This window comes from Hylobates moloch, unplaced genomic scaffold, assembly GCF_009828535.3.
Source record: "Hylobates moloch isolate HMO894 unplaced genomic scaffold, HMol_V3 SCAFFOLD_18, whole genome shotgun sequence".
Lineage (NCBI taxonomy): Eukaryota > Metazoa > Chordata > Mammalia > Primates > Hylobatidae > Hylobates > Hylobates moloch.
The window spans coordinates 38,037,097-38,051,575 of NW_026652293.1; positions in this window are offsets into that span (position 1 = coordinate 38,037,097).

Consider the following 14,479-nt stretch of genomic DNA (forward strand, 5'->3'; position numbering starts at 1 on the left):
CTCATTGCTTGTAGAAGAAAACCCAAACCCTTTAGTAAGATACTTCAGGTGTGCCATAATCTGGCTTCAATATACCTTCTAGTTTCCTTTGACCTGTGGGACTATAATGCATTCCCAGGACACAATGGGGCCTCCGTCCTTTACCAGTTATATGACCTTGAGTAAGTTCCTTAAACTCTCTGTGCCTCATATCCTTACCTGTAAAATGGAGATAATAGCATCTTCCTTATGGGGTTTTTGTAAGGATTAAGGACATCCAAATCAATTAGAATAGAGTTGGCACATAATTAAAGATCACCCAAAAATTTTTTTAATTGATTGTAATGCTTTTTCCTGTTTATTTTTATTTTTATTTATTTATTTATTTATTTTTATTAAGAGACATAGGCCCAGCCTTCTAGGAATTTTCAGTTTACTTGTGAAGAGTAGGAGAGGCAGACGTTGTAAGCCCTTGAAGGTACAGACTGAGAGGCTTAGATTTTTTTTTTTTTCCTGAAAGTGACTATAATAGAATTTTGAGCAGGGAAGTGATGTAACTGGATATGTGTTTTAGCAATATCACTGTATCATCAGTGTGAACAATGGGCTGAAAGGGAGAAGATGAGTTTAGTTTTACACATACTGAATTTGAGGTGCTGGTGGAATTTCTAAGTAGAGATAATTAGTAGGAGGTAAGAATTTGGAGTGGTGCTGTCTAATGGAAATATAATGTGAGCCGTGTATGTACTTTTAAATTTCTAATACCCACCTTTTAAAAAGTAAACAGATGGGTACAAAATATATTTAGAAAGAAGGAGTAAGACAGTATTTGACAGCACAACAGGGTGACTATAGTCAATAATAACTTAATTGTACATTTAGAAATAACTAAAAGAGGCTGGGTGCAGTGGCTCATGCCTGTAATCCCAGCACTTTGGGAAGCCAAGGCAGGCAGATCATCTAAGGTCAGGAGTTTGAGACCAGCCTGGCCAACGTGGTGAAACCCCTTCTCTACTAAAAATACAAAAATTAGTCAGGCATGGTGGTGCATGTCTGTAGCCCCAGCTACTCAGGAGGCTGAGGTGGGAGAATCACTGGGACCCCGGAGGTGGAGGTTGCAGTGAACCGAGATCATGCCATTGCATGCTAGCCTAGGTGACAGAGTGAGACTGTCTCAAAAAAACAAACAAACAAAAAAAACAAAAAAAAAAAACTAAAAGTACAATTGGATTGTTTGTAACACAAAGGATAAATGCTTGGGGGGAAGGATACCCCATTTACCATGATGTGATTATTGTGTATTGCATGCCTGTATCAAAGTATCTCATATACCCCATAAATATATACAACTACTATGTACCCACAAAAGTTTTTTTAAAAAACTAAACAGAGCCGGGCGCGGTGGCTCATGCTTGTAATCCCAGCACTTTGGGAGGCCGAGGCGGGCGGATCACAAGGTCAGGAGATCGAGACCACGGCGAAACCCCATCTCTACTAAAAATACAAAAAATTAGCCGGGCGTGGTGGCGGGCGCCTGTAGTCCCAGCTACTCGGAGAGGCTGAGGCAGGAGAATGGCGTGAACCCGGGAGGCGGAGCTTGCAGTGAGCCGAGATTGCACCACTGCACTCCAGCCTGGGCGACAGAGCGAGACTCCGTCTCAAAAAAAAAAAAAAAAAAACTAAACAGAAACACATAAAGTTGATTTTTTTTCTGATGTTATGCCATTAACCTAAGTAAAATTGATTTTAATGATACATTTTATTAACCCCAAAATATTTATTTTTATTATACCTAAAAATATTAATATTTCAGCATGTAATCAATATAAAATTTAAGATTTTTTCATTTTTTTCATTTTTTTTTTTTTGAGACGGAGTCTCGCTCTGTCTGTCGCCCAGGCTGGAGTCCAGTGGCACGATCTCAGCTCACTGCAAGCTCTGCCTCCCAGGTTCACGCCATTCTCCTGCCTCAGCCTCCCGAGTAGCTGGGACTACAGGCGCCCGCCACCACGCCTGGCTAATTTTTTTTTTATTTTTAGTAGAGATGGGGTTTCACCGTGTAATCCAGGATGGTCTCCATCTCCTGACCTCGTGATCTGCCCGCCTCGGCCTCCCAAAGTGCTGGGATTACAGGCGTGAGCCACCGTGCCCAGCCCTATTTTTTTTTTTTCATGCTAAGTCTTTGAAATATGGTGTGTATCTCCATTTGAGCTATCCACATTTCAATTGTTTCATAATCACATGTAACTAATTGTTATCATATTGGACAGTTCAGATACAGACCTTAAGAGAGAGGTCAGGACTACAAATAAACATTTGGGAGTCATCAGTGTTCAAGTGTGATATGTCATGCAATGAGAGTGTGTTAGCTCAGCAAATTAGAGGGTGTGGAATAAAGGAAAAGGATAAGGAAATATCAGAGATGGTAGAAAGAAGAAAGGCCTGTAAAAGAAAGTTTGAAAATAAATAGAGCATAAATTGGGAGCAAGCATTATCATGGAAACCAAGGAAGAAGGAGTTTTGAGAAGATAAGAGTAGTCAACAAGGTCAGATGCTCTGAGATATACATTTATTATATGAATTTGTTTTTCCAGAGACAGGGTCTCACTCTGTTGTCTAGGCTGGACTCAAACTCCTGGGCACAAGCAATCCTGCTTCAGCCTCCTAAGTAGCTGGGACTACAGACACACACCACCTTGCCCAGCTATACGTAATTTTTATATAGATACTATGATAAGGGTTTGGCCACCTCTGATAGGAATTATTTAAGTAAAGTAAATTGCTTATTTAATAATTATTATGATAGGAATTATTTAAATATAAGTGGATTGCTTCTGGTGGGGTAGTTATTGGGAGTAGATACCATTTCCTCATTCTGTGCATAGTTGTAAAATATTATTGTTCAATTTCATTACAAACTATGTGTATTGCTTTTCTATGAAGTTATCCCACAGTCACAGTGACCAATCATTTATCCTGACTGGCCTGGAACAATTTCAGTTTAAGCCTGCTTTTCAAATATAATCTTTTCTATGGCCTTTTTTATTCTCAGAAGTGTCCCAATTTGGATAAGAAATTATTTGGCTACCCCATATGTAGTTGATGTAACTTTTTTTTTTTTTTGAGACGGAGTTTCGCTCTTGTTGCCCAGGCTGGAGTGCAGTGGTGCAATCTCGGCTTAGTGCAACCTCCGCCTCCCGGCTTCAAGCGATTCTCCTGCCTCAGTCTCCCGAGTAGCTGGGATTATAGGCATGCACCACCACACCTGGCTAATTTTTTGTATTTTTAGTAGAGACAGGGTTTCACCACGTTGGCCAGGCTGGTCTCGAACTCCCGACCTCAGGTGATCCACCCGCCTCAGCCTTCCAAAGTGCTGGGATTAGAGGCGTGAGCCGCTGTGACCAGCCGTTGATGTAACTGTCAACACTTCTCTAAGTTATTTGAATTATGGAAGATGATATACAAAGAACAACAAGAGATCTTTATTATCTAGTCATTGTTGCAGAATTTGATATTTTGCTTTTTTGTGAGATGAAGATGTGTCAATGATTTTGTGTTTTTCTTTTAAAGGGGCCATAGTATTTTTTTTTTTTTTTTTTTTTGAGACGGAGTCTCATTCTGTCACCCAGGCAGGAGTGCAATGGCGTGATCTTGGCTCACTGCAACCTCTGCCTCCCAAGTGATTCTCCTGCCTCAGCCTCCCGAGTAGCTGGGATTACAGGTGCATGCCACCATGCCTGGCTAATTTTTGTATTTTTAGTAGAGACGGGGGTTCACCATGTTGGTCAGCTGGTCTCAAACTCCTGACCTCATGATCTGCCTGCCTCGGCCTCCCAAAGTGCTGGGATTACATGCGTGAGCCACTGCACCCAGCCTCATAGTAATTTTTTGATAACTCATTTTGAGAACCTTCTCAGAACAGACAGTTTTTAGGGGGAAAAAAATGAATATAGAATTTTTAGTAACTACTTATAATTATGATCTATTACTACATTCCCCAATATATAGCAGCTTAAAATAACAAACACTTATTTTCCCATAGTTTCTGTGGATCAGGAATTCAGAAGGGGCATATCTTGGCAGTTCTTGCTCAGCATCTTTCATGAGGTTACAGGCAAGCTGTTGATTGGGGCTGTGGTCATCTGAAGCCTTGACTGGGGCTCACTTACTTGGCTCTTTGGAGGTGGCCTTAGTTTATTGTCACATAGACCTTTCCATAAGACTGCTTAAGAGCCCTTATGACATGGAAGCTGACTTGCCAGAGCAAGTGATAGAAGAGAAAGAGCAAGAAAGACATTACAAAGTTTTTTAGCCAGGCATGGTGGCTCACACCTGTAATCCCAGCACTTTGGGAGGCTGAGGCAGGCGGATCACCTGAGGTCGGGAGTTTGAGACCAGACTGACCAATATGGTGAAACCTTGTCTCTACTAAAAATACAAAAATTAGCCTTGCGTGGTGGCCAGCACCTGTAGTCCCAGCTACACGGGAGGCTGAGGCAGGAGAATCACTTGAACCTGGGAGGCGGAGGTTGCAGTGAGCTGAGATCGCGCCACTGCACTCCAGCCCAGGAGACAGAGCGAGACTCCGTCTCAAAAAAAAGAAAAAAGAAATTGCAATTTTTTTTTTTTTTTTTGAGATGGAGTTTCAGTCTTGTTGCCCAGGCTAGAATGCAATGGCAAGATCTTGGCTCACTGCAACCTCCGCCTCTCGAGGTCAAGCGATTCTCCTGTCTCAGCCTTGGGCATGTGCCACCACGCCCAGCTAATTCTGTATTTTCAGTAGAGACAGGGTTTCTCCATGTTGGCCAGGCTGGTCTTGAACTCTTGACCTCAGGTGATCCCCCTGCCTTGGTCTCCCAAAGTGCTGGGATTACAGGTGTGAGCCACCGCGCCCGGCAATCACAAAGTTTTTTATGACCTATTTCCATCATGTACTATCACTTCTGTAGTGTCTGTTGGCCACAGAAGCCAACCCTGATGCAAGGTGGGAGTGTACTATATAAGGATGTGAATACCAGAAGGTAAGGATACCAGAAGGATCGCTGGGGGCCATCTTGGAGGCTAGCTTCCACAATCTACCCTATATTAACATTGCACCCACATGCAAAATGTACTCACTTTCCCCCAAGATTCTCAAAAGTCCCATTTAATTGGAGCCTCACTTCAAAGTTTAGAATTTCATTGTATAAATCAGGTTCAGGTGTAAATGAGACTTCTCAGGTTTAGTTTCATAAGTACAGCTCCCTGAATACAGTTTCTCTTGATCTGAAGACCTGTGAACTAAAGAAACAAGTTAGCTTCCTCCATGCATACTCAACATAAAATGGTAGGACAGGCATAAGTTGACTGCTACACAGACATTCCTATTCAGAAAAGGGGAATAGGGAAGTCACACAAGAGTAACTGGTCCTTAGCAATTCTGAAATTCAGTTAAGCACTGATTGGCTTTTCCTTGATTAGGTCTCAAAGCCTGAGAATAATCTTCTACCTTCTTGGCTCTTGTTTCCACCCTCTGAGTCATCCTTCTTTTTTCATGAAAGATAACATGTTTTTGCAACCAAGTAGTTTTTTTTTTTAACCTGCTTTCTGCTGGTAGAAGTTTGCAAGGTGGGGGATCCAGAGGCCTCTTTTCATTTTGTACTGTCTATGTCACTTTCAGTCCAAGCTGGTAAGTGTTTCTGCCACTGTAATTCTCTTCTGGTAATATAATTCTCCAGATATCTCCTGTCTTCCTCACGGCCATGTATATTGTTGGAAATGAGCCCCATTCCAGTTCCAGAGGTTGAAATTTGTTGATTTAATCCAAACACGATAGTTTCATTCACCTTGCCAAGGATTAAGACTTGGTCAAGTGATGCCATCTGGCCAGTGAAACAGAAGGGGAAGATTGTTTAGGGGTTACTGTGAAAGGTTTTCTTTTCTGACAAAAGGATCTCCAGGGAAGAAAGCATCTCTCTTCAACTAGACATTGGTATGCCTGCATAACATAGTTGTCATTTCATGGTTCTGAGTCTGGCAGAAGAAAAAGATGGAAAGCACTTAGGTGCTTCATTATATGATTGTGTGACTGAATTAATCAATGCTGGAAAACCAAATTTTCTTTATTTTAAAATTGGTTGCGGGAGACTGAGGCAGGAGAATCACTTGAACCCAGGAGGCAGAGGTTGCGGTGATGGCGCCATTGCACTCCAGCCTGGGCAACAAGAGCGAAACTCCGTCTCAAAAAAAAAAAAAACAAAACAAAAACCAGTTGCTAATTGTGGACATGAATTTGAAGTGAAACCTAGTCAGTATGGCTGTGTGGTTGTTTTTTGGGGGGAATGTGAGCCAACTGCTCAGGTGAAGATGGAGAAAGTGGATAATGAGGTACAAGCAAGGTTATGTGATTAAGTGTTTGCCAAGCACAGTGGGTGTCCTTCACAAAGAGGAGATTATAATTGTGGTATTTCTTTCCTCTTTCCTCTCCCCCCTCACCCCTTTCCACTATCCCCACCTCTTCCCTGTGCCCCTGCTCGTCTCTCCTGTCTTCTTCCCCTTCAGTTTTCCTCATTCTATATTCCCTTCCCCTTCCTCCTTCTCTTCCTTAGTCTCTGAGCTACCATTTATTTGCATGCATTGTCTTATTCAGTTCTCATAAAGACCCTGTCTAATAGGTACAGATAATATTCTCAGTATTTAGTTGAGAGATTAAGCAACTTACTCATAATTATGCAGCTAAAAAGTGGCCACCAGGCATCTAGTTCAAGCCTATATGATTCCAAAGTCTGTGCTTTAACCACTATGCAGGAGTGAAAGGAACTCTTCCAGAAGAAGGACAATTTGCTAGCTGTCCATGTTAAACTGGTTAAGTTCATATACCTAACTGGTGGATATAAACAGAAAACTAGGGTCAAAGCTGTAATTTTTGTGGGAGTCAACATTGTAGCTTTAAAAAAATCAAATTTTAAATGTTTATTTTCCTTTAAAACGAAGGAAATGGAAACCCAAAAGTTTAAAACAAGATCAAGATTCTAATTTCTCTATCTGGTTGTTTGCCTCCGTGCAGACCTGATTATTTTGCCACAGTTTATGTAGCTGGATGAGTAAAATTTCAGTCCCAGATCCTCTCACCCACCCCCACCTATAATGAACTGTTAAAAGGGTGGCAACCACCTCTGATATTTCTCTTTTTCCTGGAATACTTTACACCATGCCATGGCCAAGAGACCTAAGGGGATGAATCTTTGTTTATTAGTGTCCTGATTATGCAGTTGTTCAGTGGGAGTCATATTTAGTTTTGACAAGTATCTTTCCTTTTTAGAAATAGGAAATTGGTCTCAAAAATGCTCACGGAGTCCTCTGTTTCTGGTGGTCTTATCAGTCTATAACCCATTAGGACTCCTCAGGAATTCAAGTTTTTTTGAAGACAGTGCCTCAAAGAGGAAAATGTTTTCTTTGTGATCTGATTTGGGTGTTGCTTAGAGAAAGTGAAATTTAGTTTGGAGGTAGGCAGTCCTCTTGTCCCAAGGCATTTACAGTTTTTGAATATTCACTTCTACTTATTTAAAAGCCTTAGAGGAAAACAGCTATACCTACTTTTTATTATGTAAATTAATGTACATACCGACTAGAATTGTTTATATAGGGGATTTTGACTGTGGTATTGTTTGCCTAAGGAAGGAAACATGGTAACAATCTTATCATGCAATATTTACAGTCTGCAAGCAGTATATATTTAGGGAATCTTGCTAAAATATTGCATGACAGGAGATTTCAATAAGCATGTTTAAATGAATTCTAAGAAACCAGACAGAAAGGAAATATGCCTCTTTGGTTCTGAAACATTTATCTCCCTAGGTGGAAAAGGGTAGGGGTAAGCCTTTGAATGATAGATAGTCCAACAGAAAAATTCACATTAATCTGTGGTTTAATGTGTTCCCTAAATGTCTTAATTGCTTTTAAAGCCCTGTAAATAAATAACATTCAAAGGATGTAAATTAATATCCTAAGAAAATGACTTTCCTGGTCTAAGGGCTCCTATTTCAAGTAATATTTATAAGGCACTGCAAATAATTTTCAGCCTAGAATGAAGAAACATGCAGTTGGGAAGCATGAATTTACCACCTATTAAGGTAGGAACATCTTTGTCTTGTTTTGTTTTTCCAAGAGGCTTATCCTTGCCCTAGGTATTCACATGTTATTTTACAAAGGAAGGAAGGATCAACTCTTCTAGGGAGAGGACAGGCTTAAGGAGAACTCCAGAGAATCTTGGATTGCTAGATCTTAGTGGCAAGCACAGCACTTTGAAAATGAACTCAACATAACTATTATTTCTTTTATTTCTGAACGAAACATTTTCTGCCTTATATAAAGAGGTTAAAAAAAAAGTTTGTTTTAAATTAGCACCAATTTTCTGAATTAAAAGTGAATGCATCTGCTCATAATGTTTCCTGCTCTCCTCTCAAATAGTTAAAACATGACCGGGCGCGGTGGCTCACGCCTGTAATCCTAGCACTTTGGGAGGCTGAGGTGGGTGGATCACCTGAGGTTGGGGGTTCGAGACCAACCTAACCAACATGGAGAAAACCCATCTCTACTAAAAAAAAAAAAAAAAAAAAAAGCAAAATTAGCTGGGTGTGGTGGCGCATGCCTGTAATCCCAGCTACTCGGGAGGCTGAAGCAAGAGAATCGCTTGAACCCAGGAGGTGGAGGTTGCAGTGAGTTGAGATCGTGCCACTGCACTCCAGCCTGGGCAACAAGAGCGACTCCGTCTCAAAAAAAAAAAAAAAAAAAAAAGTTAAAACAGAAATCTATAAACTGATTACCATTTTGGAGAAGTTTTAATATTGAACTTTGATTCATAAACCTCAGCTTATTCTCTCATTCTTGCATCTAGGAGGGACCCCTTCTTCCTCCTCCCCAACACATGAAGCTTCTGTGATATTTCAAACTTTGACCATGACTCCATGATGAGAAATACATTTTATATCATGACCCAGCATACATAAAATACGTGTAACTACGTGTATACATACATGAAACACAAGTTTCACAGGACAAAATTCACACTGTGTAATACCACATTTTTTTCTATTCTAGTAAAAAGAAGAATGCTAGTCAGACACACAAAATTGATTTCATGGCCCACTAATGAATTGGGACCAACAGTGTGATAAAACACTATCAGGATTTTAAGGCCAGGCGCAGTGGCTCACGCCTGTAATCCCAGCGCTTTGGAAGGCCGAGGTGGGTGGATCACGAGGTCAGAAGATCGAGACCATCCTGGATAACACGGTGAAACCCCGACTCTACTAAAAATACAAAAAAATTGCCGAGCACACACCTGTAGTCCCAGCTACATGGCAGGCTGAGACAGGAGAATGGCGTGAACCTGGGAGGCGGAGGTTGCAGTGAGCCAAGATTGTGCCACTGCACTCCAGCCTGGGCAATGAAGCGAGACTCAGTCTCAAAAAAAAAAAAAAAAAAAAAAGATTTTAAGAAGTAATAAAATTAAACAAACATATTCTTATTCACTTTGGGGAATGCTGAAGCGAAATAAAACCTCCCTTCCTTTATGTTGCCCTCCACATTTTTACCTAACTACATATTTTCTTCACATGTTATACTCAGATCTGGGATTTTACAGATTGAAAGATGGAAAGGAGGCCAGGTGAGGTGGCTCATGCCTGTAATCCCAGCATTTTGGGAGGCCAAAGTGGGTGGATCACCTGAGGTCAGGAGTTTGAGACCAGCCTGGCCAACATGGTGAAACCCCCGTCTCTACTAAAGTACAAAAATTACCTGGACGTGGTGGTATGTGCCTGTAGTCCCAGCTATTTGGGAGACTGAGGCAGGAGAATTGCTTGAACCCGGGAGGTGGAGGCTGAAGTGAGCCAAGGTCATACGACTGCCCTCCAGCCTGGGTGACAGAGCAAGACTCTGTCTCAAAAAAAAAAAGAAAAGAAAGAAAGATGGAAAGACAATTTAAAAAAGGATTTTATTTTTTAGAGCAGTTTTATGTTCACAGCAAAATTGAGAGGAAGATATAGAGATTTCCCATATACCCGCTGCCTGCAAACATGCATAGCCTCTCCCATTATCACCATGTCACATCAGAGTGGGGCATTTGTTACAACTGACGAACCTACAGAAATCCCATGTTATCCTCAGTTTCAGTTACCCGTGGTCAATTGCTGTTTGAAAATATTAAATGGAATATTCCCGAAATAAACAATTGATAAGTTTAAATTGTGTGCCATTCTGAGTAGCATGTTGAAACCTTGTGCTGTCCTGTTCCATCCTGACTAGGAAGTGAATCATCCATTTGTCCAGTGTATCCCTGCTGTATACACTCCCCACCTATTAGTCTCGGTTACTAGATTACCCTGAGAAACTGTGACAGTATATCAGGGCTTGTGCTCAAATAACACTTATTTTACTTAATAATGGCCCCAGGCTTGGTGTGGTGGCTTACACAGGTAATCCAGCACTTTGGGAGGCCAAGACATGAGGACCCTTGAGCCCAGGAGTTTGAGGCAGCAGTGGGCTATGATGGTGCCACTGCACTCCGGCCTGGGCAACAGAGAAAAACCCTATTTCAAAAAAAAAAAAAGTAAAAAGGCCCCGAAGTGCAAAGGTAGTGATGCTGGCAATTCGGATATGCCAAAGAGAAGCCATAAAGTACTACCTTTCAGTGAAAAGGAGAAAGTTCTCTAATTAATAAAAAAGAAAAAAATCGCATGCTGATGTTGCTAGGATCTATGGTAAGAACAACTCTTCTATCTGTAAAATTGTGAAGAATATAAAGAGAGTTCGATACTATCTGTGGTTTCAGGCATCCACTGGGGATCTTGGAATGTATCTTCCTCTGATAAGGGGGAGCTCCTGTACATTGACAAATCATTACCACCCAAACTCCATAGCTTACTTTAGGGTTCACTTTTAGTATTGTACATTCTATGGGTTTGGATAAATGTGTAATGACATATCTCCATCATTATAGTGCCATACAGAGTATTTTCACTGCCCTAACAATTCTCTGTACCCCACCTATATTCATCCTCTCCCCAAAACCTAGTAGCCACTGATCTTTGTGCTGTCTCCATAGTTGCCTAGAAAGGAAATTTTTATTAGCACTAGCTTCAGGAGGGGAGGAAGTTGCAGCCAGGAAGTGTCTTATAGAATAAATGGTCTGTTAATGAATCAAACAGCCATAACATGAGTATGATTATCAGATTCTTGCCAGATACACTTTATTTATTTATTTATTTTTTTTAAGTTTTTTTCTGAGCCAGAGTCTTGCTCTGTCACCCAGGCTGGAGTGCAGTGGCACAATCTCGGCTCATTGCAACCTATGCCTCGGATATGCTTTAAACCTATTGTAGAGGCCGGGCGCGGTGGCTCATGCCTGTAATCCCAACACTTTGGGAGGCCGAGGCAGGCAGATCACCTGAGGTCGGGAGTTCGAGACCAGCCTGACCAACATGGAGAAACCTAGTCTCTACTAAAAATACAAAATTAGACGGGCTTGGTGGTGCATGCCTGTAATCCCAGCTACTGGGGAGGCTGAGGCAGGAGAATCTCTTGAACCTGGGAGGCAGAGGTTGCAATGAGTCAAGATCGTGCCATTGCACTCCAGCCTGGGCAACTAGAGTGAAACTCCATCTCAAAAACAAACAAACAAACAAACAAAACGATTGTAGAGGTAGTCTTTTATTTTATTTTTTTATTTTTTATTTTTTGAGACAGAGTCTTGCTCTGTCGCTCAGGCTGGAGTGCAGTGGCGTGATCTTGGCTCACTGAAACTTCTGCTTCCCGGGTTCAAACAATTCTCCTGCCTCAGCCTTCCAAGTAGCTGGGACTACAGGCGTGTGCCACCATGCCTGGCTAATTTTTTGTATTTTTAGTGGAGACGGGGTTTTGCAGTGTTAGCCAGGATGGTCTCAATCTCCTGACCTCGTGATCCGCCCGCCCCAGCCTTCCAAAGTGCTGGGATTACAGGCGTGAGCCACTATGCCCGACTACTTTTATTTTATTTTATTTTTTTGAGATGGAGTCTTGCTCTGTCACTCAGGCTGGAGTGCAGTGGCATGATCTCAGCTCACTGCAACCTCCACCTCATGGGTTCAAGCAATTCTCCTGTCTCAGCCTCCCGATTAGCTGGGATTACAGGTGCGTGCCACCATGCCCAGCTAATTTTTGTATTTTTAGTAGAGGCGGGATTTCACCATATTGGCCAGGCTGGTCTTGAACTCCTGACCTCATGATCCACCCACCTCGGCTTCCCAAAGTGGTGGAATTACAGGCATGAGCCACCACGCCCGGCCAACCTGGCTACATTTTAAGTATAGTTTATAGCTATTTAAAGGAATCCCCTTTTAAACAATTCACAAAATTTCTAAAATTCACAAATCCTTTTGCATTATAGCAAATAATACTAGAATGTCAACTCCAGAAAAGCAGAGATTTTTGTGTATTTCGTTCATTGGCATATCCCTGACTCCTAGAATACTACCTGACACTCATTAATACTACCTGGTACTCATTAAATATGTGTTCAGTGAATCTACACATAAGAGTTTCCTAAAGGTTTCCCAAACAGGGACGCTCCTATATTCATATGGTATGGAAGGTTATACACAGTGTTGCTGTGATAAGGTCAGCATTCCTTATCATATTGTCTAGAAGACCTTTGAGCCAAGATCACATTTAAAATAACCTCATTAAATTAGAATTGGTGCTTTAAGTGAAGCAATTGATGCAGAGAAAAGAAGAACAAATAACCAGTGGGAGACAAAAGAAATTCTAATATGAATAATAATATCAACCATTTATTGAGTGCTTAATAGCTTCACAGGGAGGGAGGAACATTATCATTCAGTTCTCACAACTCTGAGAAGCAGATACTATTTTTAGCTCCTTTTGGAAGAATTTGAGATTTGGAGGGCTTACGTAAATAGCTCAAAATTACATAGCTAGTAAGTAATTAAACTGGAATGTGAACCCAGGTCCAATGTTTTAAACATAATAGTACTTGAGGTTGAAGCTAATTAAGATCCTGAAGTCAGACCGGACGCGGTGGCTCACACCTGTAATCCCAGCACTTTGGGAGGCCGAGGTGGGCGGATCACCTGAGGTCAGGAGTTTAAGACCAGACTGGCCAACATTGAGAAACCCCGTTTCTACTAAAAATACAAAAAAACACAAAAAAACAAAAAACAAGCAAAAAAAGATCCTGAAGTCCGCTTATACATTACAGTTTGAAATCCATGTATTTGGCTTTTGTTTTTTTCATTCATTTAGGCAAATGAACAGAGAACCTATAAAACACCGGGTATTAGATATGTAGTGGTAACCAAACAGACGTGCTCACGCTCTCTCCACCATAGGATCTGATGGAGCAGACAGATAAAAGACAAGAAACAACAAAGTACAAAATGTGATAAAGAGGCCGGGCATGGCGGCTCATGCCTATAATCCCAGCACTTTGGAAGGCTGAGGTGGGTGGAACACCTGAGGTCAGGAGTTTGAGACCAGCCTGGCCAACATGGTGAAGTCCTGCCTCTACTAAAAATACAAAAATTAGCAGGGCGTGGTGGCTCATGTCTGTAATCCCAGCTACTCGGGAGGCTGAGGCAGGAGAATTGCTTAAATCTGGGAGGTGGAGGTTGCAGTAAGCAGAGATTGCACCATTGCACTCCAGCTTGGGTGACAGAGGGAGACTCTGTCTCCAAAAAACAACACCTCCAAAAAAAACGTGATAAACAAGGAAAAGTGTTATGATAGAAAATATAGTATCCATAGTGGATTAGTTTCAGGGCCCCCCCCACCATAACGAAATCCATGAATACTCAAGTCCCTTATATAAAATGGTGTGGTATTTGCATATAACCTACACACATTCTCCCATACACTTTAAATCATCTCTGGATTACTTATAATACATAATAGAATGTAAATGCTATGCAAATAGTTATTATACTGTATTGTATATTGTTTAGGGAATAATGACCAGAGAAAAATCTATACATGTTCAGTATAGATTTTATACATGCATGTGTGCATGTGTATATATACATATTTTTAAATTTAATTATATATAGTTTTTGAGACAAGAGTCTCACTTTGTCGCCCAGGCTGGAGTGCAGTGGAGTGATCTTGGCTCACTGCAATCTCCACCTCTTGGGTTTAAGTGATTCTTGTGCCTCAGCCTCCCAAGTAGCTGGGATTACAGGCATGCACCAACACTCCTGGCTAATTTTTGTATTTTTTTAGAGATGGGGTTTCACCATGTTGGCCAGGCTGTTCTTATACTCCTGACTTCAGGTGATCCACCTGCCTTGGCCTCCCAAAGTGCTGGGATTACAGGCGTGAGCCACCGTGCTGGGCCTTTTGAGCCACCACGCCCTGCCTGAGAAATTCTTTTTTTTTTGGAGACAGAGTCTCACTCTGTCACCCAGGCTGGAGTGCAGTGGCAGGATCTCGGCTCACTGCAAGCTCCACCTCCTGGGTTCATGCCATT